A 14,078-nucleotide genomic window follows, 5' to 3' on the forward strand; every position below is an offset into this window, starting at 1 on the left:
GTTAATCAATAAGGAACAGAACCTAAACAGAAGCTCAGGTAAGGCAGCCAGACCTCACATCTCTAATTTCAACAGTAGCGGATGGCTTCAGAATAAAATACCTGTTTGACCAAACCAAATATTTTTGTCTTGCACAAATATTTAGTGGATAACTGCAAAAATTGGATCACATTTGGCTGAGCTTTGCTGTACATAGGATGAGACATCTTTATTGGATGAAACTGTTTCTCTCTCTGTTCCTTTCTCCATCCTGCCCTTCTCATAAAACTAATTCCTTGCTAAGCCAAATCCTACAAGGAGTGGATGACCTCTAGCAACTTACCCAGGTGGTCAAGCTATATTTAAACACAAGAATATTTAGCACATATCTATGATCTTGAATTTATACATTATTTATCATGATCTTAGAAAATCCCAGAGCATTCTACAGGCAATGAAGTATTTTCAAAGAGTAGTCACTTGTCATGTTGTAAATTCAACAGCCAAATTGTGCACAGCAAGCTACCACAAAGACAATATAGACAGAAAATCTGTTTTTGTGATATTGACTGAAGAGTAAGTTTTGGCCAGCACTTTAGAGATGACTCTCTTGCTCTTTTCTTGACATAGTATCATGAGAATTTTTTAATGTCACCCAAGAGAGCAGACAGGCCCTAAAAATAAGATTGCTTGTGAAAGATACTGTCTCTCAATCCCTCAACTGGGCCAGTAGCCTAGAATTGTGTCCTCAAGTTTTGAAACTGAAATTGATTTGAATCCACACAACCATAAGGCCCAATGATGAGACAGCTATCAACTGAGCTACTACTGACACTGTCAGCAATATCAGATTGTCACATGTTACAACTCATGAGCTGCCAGGGATTGTGTGAGAATTAAAGCAGACCTTGCATTTTTGCAGCTGTACAACGTGAAAGATGGCATCATCATGAGCCACAAGAAGAAAATTTTATCAAAATTCACAGACAGACTGTCTCAAAAACACTTGAAGAAAGGATGGATTATTAATATTTCCAAAGAAAGGTTCAAGATAAAATTCAGAAAAATTACAAACAGCAGAATTAATTTTGCTAAACTAATCTAAGCACACAATTTTTCTTATCAGAAACTAAAATCAGGAAACGTGGTTCATAATCTGTTTAAATGGCACCATCTGAATGCTCTCCTCCATGCGACTCAACAAGCTGACTTGGAACTGTTTCCTTCAACACTTCTGGGTCAAAGTCCTGGAACTTCTTTCCTAACAAATTATGGGTGTATCTATAGTATATGGAACGTAGTAGTTCAAGAAGCCAACTCCCTATTATCTTCTGAAGGGCAATTGAGGTAAGGAATAAATACTGGGTTAGCCAGTGATAACCACATCCCATTGAGTGACTAAATAAAACCACTTCAGAACTCCTTGTGCCTCATCATTTTCCTCTTTATCATCCACCAACTGATGTCAGTTAACTCAGCGGCAGTCATGGATCAGACTTGGCACATTCCTGGGTGGCTTTGGATGGCTTCCTGCTTTTACTCACTGACCTCAAATATGACATTTTTATGCCAACAGTATACTGTGAAATGAGTATTTAATCATTTTTAAATTCTTACATGAGTTGCGGTGTTGATGGTAAGGTAAGTATTGGTTGCCATTCCAGGTATGTATGGCAAATTCCCTAAATGGCCGTTAATGAATCAGATGAGTTCTTAGTGACAACCGACAATAGTTACACAGTCACCATCAGACTCGCTTTTTTTTAAATTCCAAATTCTACTGCATTTAGGCCATAATGAGATTTGAACTCGTGTCTCTAAAATATAGATTACTGGATTACCTGTCCAATTGGTGGCAAAAGTCAGTTTAGCCAGGATGCAAGACTTAATGAAGTTCTTCATTTCAATAAAATATTTTTTTTTAAAGCTGCAAAGAAGGTTTACTGACCATTGTAATCAATCACCTAAAGCAGTCTCCCATTGAGCAAAGTTCTGCACCTAATACGTCAACTCTTAATTGAACACAATACACATGAGAGTTGCAATAACTTTGCTTATTGTAAAATTACTCAATTTCATTTTCCGTCTAATGCAACAGCCATACACCATAATTACTGAATGAATTAAAATAGAGTCATAGAGTCATAGAGATATACAGCATGGAAACAGACCCTTCGGTCCAACCCATCCATGCCGACTGGATATCCCAACCCAATCTAATCCCACCTGCCAGCACCCGGTCTAAGCTTTCTGTTAAGAAAACATTTAATTCAACGTGTTAGAAAAGTGAAACCATTGCGCAGGAACAGTTCATTAAACTTTTGAAACATAATGTAAGTAAGTGTCTATTGGTTGCCAGTCTGATTCCTGCAGCATGGATCACATGCAATATTAGAATAAATTTGCCCAATATTCAACGGTAACAGACATTAGAATTTCACTCAATAGCTACATAAATGTACTGAATAATTATCTGCCTTATTTTTCATTGGAGGTGCTGATGACAGCATTTCATTGTTGTTTGGGTTGATACTGAGTAACAAAAAGCAGTCTAGTGATCAGATTTGGTTTGTGCATCTCAGTATCACACTACATCCTAAGTGATCCACTGGATGCTTAATCCTGTTATTTTTTGAAGGCATTTCTTGAAACATTTCAATAATCATACAAATGATTTTAGTTACAATTATTTTCTCCCATTTTATGCTACCCTGAAGGTGTTGACTTCCTGTTGCTCTACAGTTCAATAGACACCAGTTATCCATTGATATCTTGCCCAAATAGCAATTTTTCATGAATGAACCCTGATAGGGAGTGCTGACGAGCTAATCAGCCTCAAGGGGATTTCATAGCCAAGCCTATTCTTGCCTTCACTCAATATTCAGACAGTGCACTTCAATTAAAGATCTGTGAAGAAGAATTTTCATTTATTTACAACAACTTGTATTTATATAGTACCCCATGCAAGGTACTTCACAGAAACATTATAAAGCATTAACATGACACCAAGTCATAAAGGAGATATTATGGCAGGTGGCCAACACATTGGACAAGGAGATCAGTTTTCAGGGGCATCACTTAAAGAACATGGTAAGGGGAAAGAGGCAAAGGGGTGAGAAAGGGAAGTCAAAAGCTGAAACTCTGCAGCTGAAGACATGGCCACTAATAGTGAAGTGATCGAAACTGGAGATTGAAACAGGCTAGGATTAGAGGATTGTTGATATATGAAGAGTTATTGGGCTGAGGAGATGACAGAGATTGGAAAGGGCATGGCGATGGACAGATGGATTTGAAAACAAGGATGGAAATTTTAATTTTGTAGGTCAGGTGAAACATGGAAGATCTCACGTTTCTAAGAGTAGAATAAAACTCGGGAGGATCAGAAGTACATTGAAATAGTCATGCCTACAGGTAACAAAATAGAGAATTTCAGCATCAGGCAAACTTCAGTAGGAATAGAGTTAATTTACCAGAGATGGTAATAATTGATCCTAGTGATAGCACATTCCACATTGATAGGATGTCCCAAATCACTTCCCAGTTTATGGGTTACCTTTGAAAATAATCACTGTAACATTATTGGTAAATGTAACTTAGTTAGCTGGATGGCTGGCTTGTGTTTCAAAGTGACACCAACAGCACAAGTTCAATTCCCTCCCCACCTTCTCAACCTCATCCCTCACCTTAGGTGTGGTGTCCCGCAGGTTAAACCATCACCAGTTGTTTCTCCTTAATAAGACAGCTGCCCTATGATTCTCTGGATTATAGCAACTTTACTGCTGTCCTGGTTGGTAACAGCTAACTTGCTGTTTTCAATGAATAAAGCCATTAGGGGATCCAGATCTTAACTTTACTTAATTTAGCTTGCACTCATGTTTCTTTAATTTAATTAAAAGGAGGAGACTGGTAAATAGACAGTGCATCTATTCCCACAGATCCACTCCACAGTGCATCCATTCCCAGATGTAGATGTACCGTTTTAAATTCTTAATATCAATTCATTTCATTATAGGATAAATTCACAAATCCAATGGGAATTCTCACAGGTTGGGAAATTGGCACTATAGCATCACATCACCCTATTTCCAAACTGTGTTCTGTTCCAGGCCACCGTTCTGCTATGAGTGTGGGTTTGGTGAATTCAAAATAATGTAACACATTGAGAACCACTGGCTGAAATGTACTATTTCTCCAACTTGCCATCATAGCTGAGGCATCATTACAGAGCCCTCCTAATTCAGATACTCAATTCGCGTGAAAAAATATTCTACACATCTGATCTTTTAAAAACGTGTAAAAAGACGTGGAAATAAGCACAATCATCAATTATGCATATGTTTGAGCAGCTCTAAACAAATTCATCACTAAAAGTAAACACAACTGTTTATAGTGCTTCCTGAAATTTTTGACAGATCAAGTATTTCTTAAGAAAGTTGCTTGACTTTGGTTGTTAATTTATTAATACTTCAGGAAAATTAAAAGCACACCAGGAAATACAGTAAAACGTGATTCTTTGCCCTGTAACTCTACGTAATTAATACTTACTCTGTGTCTTTACAAAACTAATTTCCACCAGTTAATTGGGGCAAGGTCAAACAATGTAAAACTTAATAAGAGAATTCTATGATACTGAGGCCTCACTTCTACAAGCTGAGTAAATGCAGCTCTACCCACATTTTCCAGTCCCCACCAAAAAAAACTACCCATACAGTACATACCTTCACAGGCCTCAGAGACTTGCTGAATAAAGAAATGTGACCAAAGCAGAAACCTTCACACCTAAATCACTCATTATTTTAAAAAAAGGAGAGAAAACTACAGCTGCATCATAGTTTAGACCAACACAGGCCGAGAAAGGAAATCTGCTTCACCAACTCTTCAGAATCTGCCATTAATCTGCACATCCTGTGTTATGCTCCACCTCTGCTTCCTAAGGACAGCAGAAGTCATGAGACCCAGGCCTGCAGTGCGCATGGGTGCCAGCAGCAGCACAGAGTTTTGTCTGTGTGCCAGTGGTTCTAGCGTGCATTCAGCCGTAAATCACCAATGTCAGCTTGAGTCACAATCACCCTGCAAAGCGAATTTGACATTTACAGCACACAGTGTGTGTGTGTGTGAGAGAGAGAGAGAGAGAGAGAGAGAAAGTGCTTTGAACAAGGTTGCTAATAGAAATGAAGGTTACTGTGTTTGGTTCTGAGAGTTTAGTTTGCTCATTGACACAAATCTAACATTCCCTGACATTTGTAGGAATTTTGTACTGGTTGTGACCAAGAGATAACATTAATGAACAATTCAAGACATTTTATGCTGGAAGAGGGGAAAATGTGACAGATTAAACCATGAGGTGCAGGTGAAGCACTTGAATCATCTCTGAAGGAACGTATTTCAGCTCAAGTAGAACATTTAAAGGACCTGCAGGTGTGGGCTTTGGTCATGGGCCAGAGTTTTCTGGAGGGTGCTGGGGTGGGGAGGCAGTCTAGACATGAGTCGGAGTTGGTAGGGGGGGGGGGGTGTGGGGGAGGGGGGGGGGGGGGGTAGCTGGTTGTCTGGACATGGGCGGTAGAAATGTTTAACAACTCTCATAATCTCACCTGTCACTTCTCAGCATGTTCCCAGCAAGCAGTTATTTGTCATGAACTGGTATGATTTTATAATTAGCAGATTGTCGATCCTGTTTCGGGTTATCAGCTTCTGTTCTCCCATTTTTGTACAAAATCTTGAATCTATGTAGCACTGCACATGGCTGAAGTTATTGTACAAGTCTCTCAGGTTAACTTCAGTTTTGCTGGCAACTTTATTCCAGCAGCATAATGATAGCCCCATGTTTTAGTAGGTCTATACCATCAATGAATACCCTGCATATTAAGCATTTTGCATGATAACAAGCAGCTGAGGGAGGATGAGCACTTCTGTATGTCCATTGTGTAAATGTCTTAAGATTTTCAATTAAGTGACAGTCTACCTGATTCTGTCAACATCAAGAACAATCAAAAAAAGGTTTGTACATAAAATTTATTTTTGGGTGGGGTAAGGGAAAGAACAAAGGAGTTATTGTCTAAACAACGTATGGATATTTGTGCTCGTAATTTTCTAGAATGGATTAACAGAGTGAATGACATTGAAATACCAAAATATGAAGTTGAAAGAGATCTGGAGATGCTACTTCACAGGGCTCAACATGTTCAAACACTGCAGCACAGTAATCAGAAAAGGAAACAGAATGATGCACTACAATCTAGAAACTACTGTCAATTATAATAGCAAATGGTTGCTTAGTGCATTCAAAACGTTGCTTTGTCTACTCTCTATAATCCCAGCAATAGCACATTTATCTCAAATTTCTTCCAGAAACACAGAAAATAATGACACAGTTTAGTAGCTGGATCTTTTGTAATAATGTGCTTTTTCTCAGCATTGCTTCAATTTTACATTGCCACAACTTTATGTCTGCTAACAAAGTGCAATGAATAATCTCTTGGCCACCACAGCAGTATAGTGTATCACTGAGAACACTTGCATCAAACAGTCCTGCAAGCCTGAAACAAGAGGGACATGTAAGTGCCTTAATGCAGCCACACCATGAACCAAAGTTCTCAAGGTCAAGGGGATGCAACATGTTCAACATAGCAACCGCAAGCAGCCACCTTCCACATCCATCACCTTTACCACTTAAAAAGCCAAAGGCAACAGACACATGAGAACAGCATTTACTGCAAGCTCCTCTCCAAGCCACACGCTTTTCTGATTTGAAACTGTACTTTCTTACACTGTTGTAAAGTCAAATCCTGGAACTCCATTCCTAACAACACTGGAGGTGTGCCTACGCCACATTGGCTGCTCTGTTTCATGGCAGCTGCTCACCACTACCTTCTAAAGGTCAATGATGGATGGGCAATGAGTATTAGTTGACCCAGCAGCTCACATGTCATGATAATTTTCTTTTTGTTTAATAATAATTATGCCCTATCCTTCTCATAAATCTAATCCTGTCCCTACCCCACCACAAAGAACATAAAGACGCTTTTTTAAAATGTATGATAATTGGACACTTTTATTTGCTGCTCCAGGTCATTATCCTCACCTGGACCCTCAAAGTGAGTGACACTTTCAATCTTCAATAAGATGCCTGATCTAATCAAATATAACTCCAATAACCATTCACCAGTTACACCTATGGCTGGGAAAACAGAACCTCTACTCTGATGCCAAAAGCCTTGCAAGAATATGGATAGGGGAAGAGAGAGGGAGAGAGGCTCCATCCTCACTAGAACAACTCTAATTATCAGTGCAAGACTTGCAACTCCAAACACTCCATTACAGCAGGGAAAGCTTCAAATTTTCAGGTTAATGTGTTTATCAAAAGCACATTCATCAACTGCAGCAAATTTAGCCAACTACTGTCATTTTCATATCTAGATATTTTCGTGTACTATGAGCAAAAATCAAAACAAACTCAGATGGTGAATGAATCAACATTTGAGCATATTAATCAAATGTAAAGATCAATTGTTATGAGCTTTTTGTTGCTGTCACTTGTTACCTTTCCTCATATCTGCTCATTGTATATTATATGAAACATGATGGCAATATGTTTTCTCATGGAGTCATAGAGATGTACAGCATGGAAACAGACCCTTCGGTCCAACTCGTCCACACTGACCAGATATCCCAACCCAACTTAGTCCCACCTGCCAGCACCCGAAACATATCCCTCCAAATCCTTCCTACTCATATACCCATCCAGATGCCCTTTAAATGCTGAAATTGTACCAGCCTTCACCACTTTCTTTGGCAGCTCATTCCACACACGTATCACCCTCTGCGTGAAAAAGTTGCCTCTTAGGTCTCTTTTATGTCTTTCCCCACTCACCCTAAACCTATGCCCTCTAGTTCTGGACTCCCTCACCCCAGGGAAAAGACCTTGTCTATTTATCCTATCCATGCCCCTCATGAATTTATAAACTTCTATCTGGTCGCTCCTTAGCCTCCAATGCTCCAGGGAAAACTGCCCCAGCCTACTCAACCTCTCCCTGTAGCTCAAATCCTCCAACCCGGGCAACATCTTTATAAATCTTTTCTGAACTCTTTCAAGTTTCACAATGTTTGCTCAAGAAATTTTCAAAGAATTGTGGAGAAATAGTGGGTTAAATAACTCATCCATTCTGATGGCTTCAGCATATTATGGCTGCTGACAACAGAGAAATGATGGGACCATATGGCCAATGACTGGTGGAGTAATCTTGCGACAAGCAAAGGGTTTGAGACTACACAACTACTTTTGTGTCGGTAAAACATTGTGGCTTCTAAGCAGCAATAAAAATCTAAAAAACAAATTAAAACAAGAAATAAACACCACTGAGTTTTAAGGTAAGAGCTTTAAAATTATTTTACAACCTAGTCTCCGTGCCTGATTTCTGTTCATTTATCCTCAACATCCTCATAAACCCAGGGCCTTTGCTCCCAAATTGAAAGGTTCTGATATCAATTCTAGGATCATTTACAAAGCTATATTTGATCATCCTTCTCTAGATTTATCTTCTGATCACCCTGGCACCATCTTCTCTGAATTGACACTTGTGATGTGTTCTGCTCTGCTTCATTCTGGGCTAACAGTTACCCACTGTATTCAGATCATCATCTATTCCTTTGCTGTTTGGACTTCCTGTCCAGATCTTCTATTTTGTGCCTTATCACTGTTAAACTGTAAAGTTTAATGTAAAGAATATAGTTACAGTTCCCACTGCACACATACGATTTTGTGTTCTTTAAATTGAGCTCTGCATGGTTCTTCTGAATTATTCCATACTCAGCCATATTCAAGTATATTGTATCTCTGACCCAAAACCAGTAAGGAAGCTGCAAAAGCACTCGCTGATGAAGGGCTTTTGCCCGAAACGTCGATTTTACTGCTCCCTGGATGCTGTCTGAACTGCTGTGCTTTTCCAGCACCACTAATCCACTCGCTCCCCTGGCAACCAACAGGACAGAGTAGCAGGAGCATTTGTTTTGTCAGAACATTAAAAATGTTCAATTCAAGGTCTTAAAATTTCCCAAAAGTTCTAACAAACTATTTGGACATCTTTATGTCAGGCTTGAAGTCGTACATCTAATGGTGTGTAACCAAAGCAGCCAGGACAGCCTCTGGAAGGGGAAGGGCAAACCCTGCTTCACTTTGCTCAAGTTTCAACTCGAAAACTGACACCCAGCCAATACTGCTACTTTTCCTGTCAAAGTGCACCTGAAACCACTTTATATTAAGTACAAAGTGCAAAGTTTGGTCCCAGTAAGCATTTTCTTTTTGCTTATTTGATAATATAACCAATATTGTCACTTTTTCTGTCTTCAACGTAATCTTTACATTATTTCCAAATTGCGCATGAACATTCATGAATTATATTTTGTATTTCTAAAATATTTGCCAAGAGGTTACTATTTGAGAAAATAAAGGAATGGTTAGCACAATAATAACATTCCATTTTTGGCCATTTTTATATCAGTAATGGCCCGTTAATTTTAAGTTAATGATTATCTCTACTAAAATAGCTACAAAGCAGTACTTCCAGTTGTTTAATTGTTCATTTGCTTGGTTATCTATCAAATCCTCATGCTCATTCAATATCCACTCATGCTTTTTCCAGGAGTCTTCACTGAACAGTGATCAGGAGGATAATAGAGACGTTGAGTCATACAGCACGGAAACAGACCCTTCGGTCCAACCAATCCATGGCTGACCATGTTCCCAAACTCATTTTCCCCTGACCATGCCATGCCATAACCGTTGAGATTAACTGGAACACAGACCAGAAACCAAGTCAGGTTTGTTTTCAGGTAATGCCTTTAGCAGCTAGGGCACTAGAGAAGCCCTTTAAATCATCCCAGAATGATTGTATCTATAGTCGGTAACCAACTTTATGATTATAAACTTTTTAAAAGCTACAAAAATATGGGAATGGAATTTCCCATCTTCTTAGTATATTACTCTACCAGTTGTAAAACAGCGTCCTCTATAAAGAAAGGCTGAGTTTAGCAACACCAGATAACTAGACACATGCAAGATCAGCATAGTAGCTTCAAAGCCATGAATAGAACTTTAGACAAATATACACACTGAATTAGTTACAATACAGACTTTATTTGGAAGCCATTTTAATGTCATTTCATATTTAACAGATGATCAAAGTATAAAATCAATCACTAGTCTGCATGAGCATCTCACTGGTAAGCTACAGCTTCTGATGGTGAATGATGTCCTGCACTGGTTGAAGTCATACCTGGCACAGAGGCATATGGTTATGGTTGTTGGAGGTTGGTCATCTCAGCTCCAGGACATCTCTGCAGGGGTTCCTCAGGGTAGTGGTGTCCCACGCCCAACCATCGTCAGCTACTTTATCAATGACCTTCGCTCCATCACGGCGACATTCGTTGATGATTGCATAATGTTCAGCATCATTCGTGACCCCTCAGATAATGAAACACTCCATGTTGAAATGCAACAGGATCTGGACAACAGCCAGGCTTGGACTCAAGTTTTTGGATTAGTGGTGCTGGAAAAGCACAGCAGTTCAGGCAGCATCTGAGGAGCAGCAAAATCGACGTTTTGGGCAAAAGCCCTTCATCAAGAATAAAGGCAAAGAGCCTGAAGCATGGAGAGATAAGCTAGAGGAGGGTAGTGGTGGGGAGAAAGTAGCATGGAGTACAATAGGTGAGTGGGGGAGGGGATGAAGGTGATAGGTCAGGGAGGAGGGTGGAGTGGATAGGTGGAAAAGAAGATAGGCAGATATGACAAGTCATGGGGACAGTGCTGAGCTGGAAGTTTGGAACTAAGGTGAGGTGGGGGAAGGGGAAATGAGGAAACTGTTGAAGTCCACATTGATGCCCTGGGGTTAAAGTGTTCCGAGGCGGAAGATGAGGCGTTCTTCTTCCAGGCGTCTTGTGGTGAGGGAGCGGCGGTGAACGAGGCCCAGGACCTCCATGTCCTCGGCAGAGTGGGAGGGGGAGTTGAAATGTTGGGCCACAGGGCGGTGTGGTTGATTGGTGCGGATGTCCCGGAAATGTTCCCTAAAGCGCTCTGCCAGGAGGCGCCCAGTCTCCCCAATGTAGAGGAGACCGCATCGGGAGCAACGGATACAATAAATGATATTAGTAGATGTGCAGGTAAAACTTTGATGGATGTGGAAGGCTTCTTTAGGGCCTTGGATGGTGGTGAGGGAGGTGGTGTGGGCGCAGGTTTTGTAGTTCCTGCGGTGGCAGGGGAAGGTGCCAGGATGGGAGGGTGGGTCATGGGGGGCGTGGACCTGACCAGGTAGTCACGGAGGGAACGGTCTTTGCGGAAGGTGGAAAGGGTGGGGAAGGAAATATATACCTGGTGGTGGGGTCTTTTTGGAGGTGGCGGAAATGTCGGTGGATGATTTGGTTTATGCAAAGGTTGGTAGGGTGGAAGGTGAGCACCAGGGACGTTCTGTCCTTGTTATGGTTGGAGGGGTTGGGTCTGAGGGCGGAGGTGCGGGATGTGGACGAGATGCGTTGGAGGGCATCTTTAACTACATGGGAAGGGAAATTGCGGTCTCCAAAGAAGGAGGCCATCTGGTGTGTTCTGTGGTGGAACTCGTCCTCCAGGGAGCAGATACGGCAGAGGCGGAGGAATTGGGAATACGGGATGGCATTTTTGCAAGGGGTAGGGTGGGAAGAGGTGTAATCCAGGTAGCATGTGGGAGTCGGTGGGTTTGTAAAAAATGTCAGTGTCAAGTCGGTCGTCATTAATGGAGATGGAGAGGTCCAGGAAGGGGAGGGAGGTGTCAGAGATAGTCCAGGTAAATTTGAGGTCAGGGTGGAATGTGTTGGTGAAGTTGATGAATTGCTCAACCTCCTCGCGGGAGCATGAGGTGGCGCCAATGCAGTCATCAATGTAGCGGAGGAAGAGGTGGGGAATGGTGCCGGTGTAATTACGGAAGATCGACTGTTCTACGTAGCCAACAAAGAGACAGGCATAGCTAGGGCCCATACGTGTGCCCATGGCTACCCCTTTGGTCTGGAGGAAATGGGAGGGTTCGAAGGAGAAATTGTTAAGGGTGAGGACCAGTTCGGCCAAACGAATGAGAGTGTCGGTGGAAGGGTACTGTTGGGGACATCGGGAGAGGACAAAACGGAGGGCTTGGAGGCCCTGGTCATGACAGATGGAGGTGTAGAGGGATTGGATATCCATGGTGAAGATGAGGTGTTGGGGGCTGGGGAAACGGAAGTCTTGGAGGAGGTGGAGGACGTGGGTGGTGTCTTGAACGTATGTGGGGAGTTCCTGGACTAGGGGGGATAGGATAGTGTCGAGGTAGGTAGAGCTGAGTTCAGTGGGGCAGGAGCATGCTGAGACAATGGGACGGCCATGGTGGTCAGGCTTGTGGATCTTGGGAAGGAGGTAGAACTGGGCAGTGCAGGGTTCCCAGACTATGAGGTTGGAAGCTGTGGGTGGGAGATCTCTTGAGGTGATGAGGTTCTGTATGGTCTGGGAGATGATGGTTTGGTGATGGGGGGTGGAGTCATGGTTGAGGGGGCGGTAGGAAGACCTTGGACTCACAAGTGGCAAGTAACATTCATGCCTCACAAATGTCAGGCTACAACCATCACCAATAAGGGACAATCATACTACAGCCTATTGACAAATCCCCCACTAATCATAATCCTGGGGATTATTATTGACCAGAAACTCAACTGGACTCAGTACATATTCACAGTGGCTAAAAGAGCAGGTCAGAGGATAGGAATACAGTGGGGAGTAACCCACCTCCTCATTCCCCAAAGCCTCCACAGCATGTACCAAGGCACAAGTCAGGAGCGTGATGGAATACTCCATGGTTGATTAGATTAGATTAGATTAGATTAGATTAGATTAGATTAGATTACTTACAGTGTGGAAACAGGCCCTTCGGCCCAACAAGTCCACACCGCCCCGCCGAAGCGCAACCCACCCATACCCCTACATCTACCCCTTACCTAACACTACGGGCAATTTAGCATGGCCAATTCACCTGAACCTGCACATCTTTGGTTGCTTGACTGGGTGTGGATCCAACAACACTCCAGAAACTTGGCACCATTCAGGACAAAGCAGCCATTTCATTGGCATTACATCCACAAACATCAACTCCCTCTACCACTGACACTCGGAAGTAGGAAAAAATACTATTTACAAGATGCACTACAGAAATTCACCCAAGATCCTCAGACAGCAAACCCATGACTACTTCCATCTAGAAGGACCAGGACAGCAGATACATGGAATCACGACGTTCAAGTTCCACTCCAAGCCACTCACCATCCTGAACTGGAAACACATCGCCATTCCTTCACTGTTGCTAGAATTTTTGAATCCTTGAATTCCCTCCTTAATGGCATTGTGGGCTACCCACACCAAATGGACTACAGCGGTTCAAGAAGGCCACTCACCACCACCTTCTCAAGGGCAACTAAGGATGGACAATAGATACTGGCCAGCCACTAATGCCCACACCCCACAAACGAATGAAAAAAAAAGTTTGTCAATGCAAGCACACGGAAGTTGTGGTGCCTGCCAAAGGCCTCATCTTAAGGAGCTATCTTGCTTCCTCTGATGACACTACCTTTATAATTTTGGCTTTACAGCTTGTGGTCAGTTTAATATCAAACTAGCATTTTCAATACTATATTTGAAAAGGACTGTGTTTGTAGCTAAATTTAATTACGGTTCTTGAATGTCACAGGAACTGATTAGCCCTGCAAAACTTCAGTTGGAAAGCTGAAAACTTACAAAGGAATGCAGTCAAACAAATGCTTCAATTTTTCCTGAGGGAAACATAGAAAAACTGTTAAAAATACCAAAATGAAAATGTACTTCCTCTCAGCAAAGTGCTTTTTATTCTTGCAGCTGCTGCTAAAATATCAGCAAGGCTATCACCATTCCTTTTTTTCTCTTTGCATTTCATCTAAAATTTCACTGCATGTATTTGCTCTTCTCCCTAGAAAGCTCCAAAGCTTAGTCTGTCAACTGTGCTAGAAAATGAATTCTAGCTTTCTTGTTTCCAGAGTTTATATGATTGGTTGAACCTGAGAATATTCTTATAACACAAACA

General features: G+C 41.7%; 1 protein-coding gene across 12 annotated transcripts in view; it reads right to left on the bottom strand.

Annotated features, from left to right (window-relative positions):
• Nucleotides 1-14,078, bottom strand: part of raraa (retinoic acid receptor, alpha a) — a 571,472-nt gene that overhangs the window by 375,705 nt on the left and 181,689 nt on the right. For 2 of the 12 annotated variants that reach the window (XM_072561432.1, XM_072561424.1), the window contains exon 1: nt 4,698-4,879. The exons of the other annotated variants lie outside the window; for them this stretch is intronic. The gene's annotated coding sequence lies outside the window, so the exon portion shown is untranslated. Of the gene's footprint in view, nt 1-4,697; nt 4,880-14,078 lie in introns of those variants that run through there. 12 annotated transcript variants of the gene reach the window in all.

This window comes from Chiloscyllium punctatum, chromosome 42 (assembly GCF_047496795.1).
Source record: "Chiloscyllium punctatum isolate Juve2018m chromosome 42, sChiPun1.3, whole genome shotgun sequence".
Taxonomy (NCBI): domain Eukaryota; kingdom Metazoa; phylum Chordata; class Chondrichthyes; order Orectolobiformes; family Hemiscylliidae; genus Chiloscyllium; species Chiloscyllium punctatum.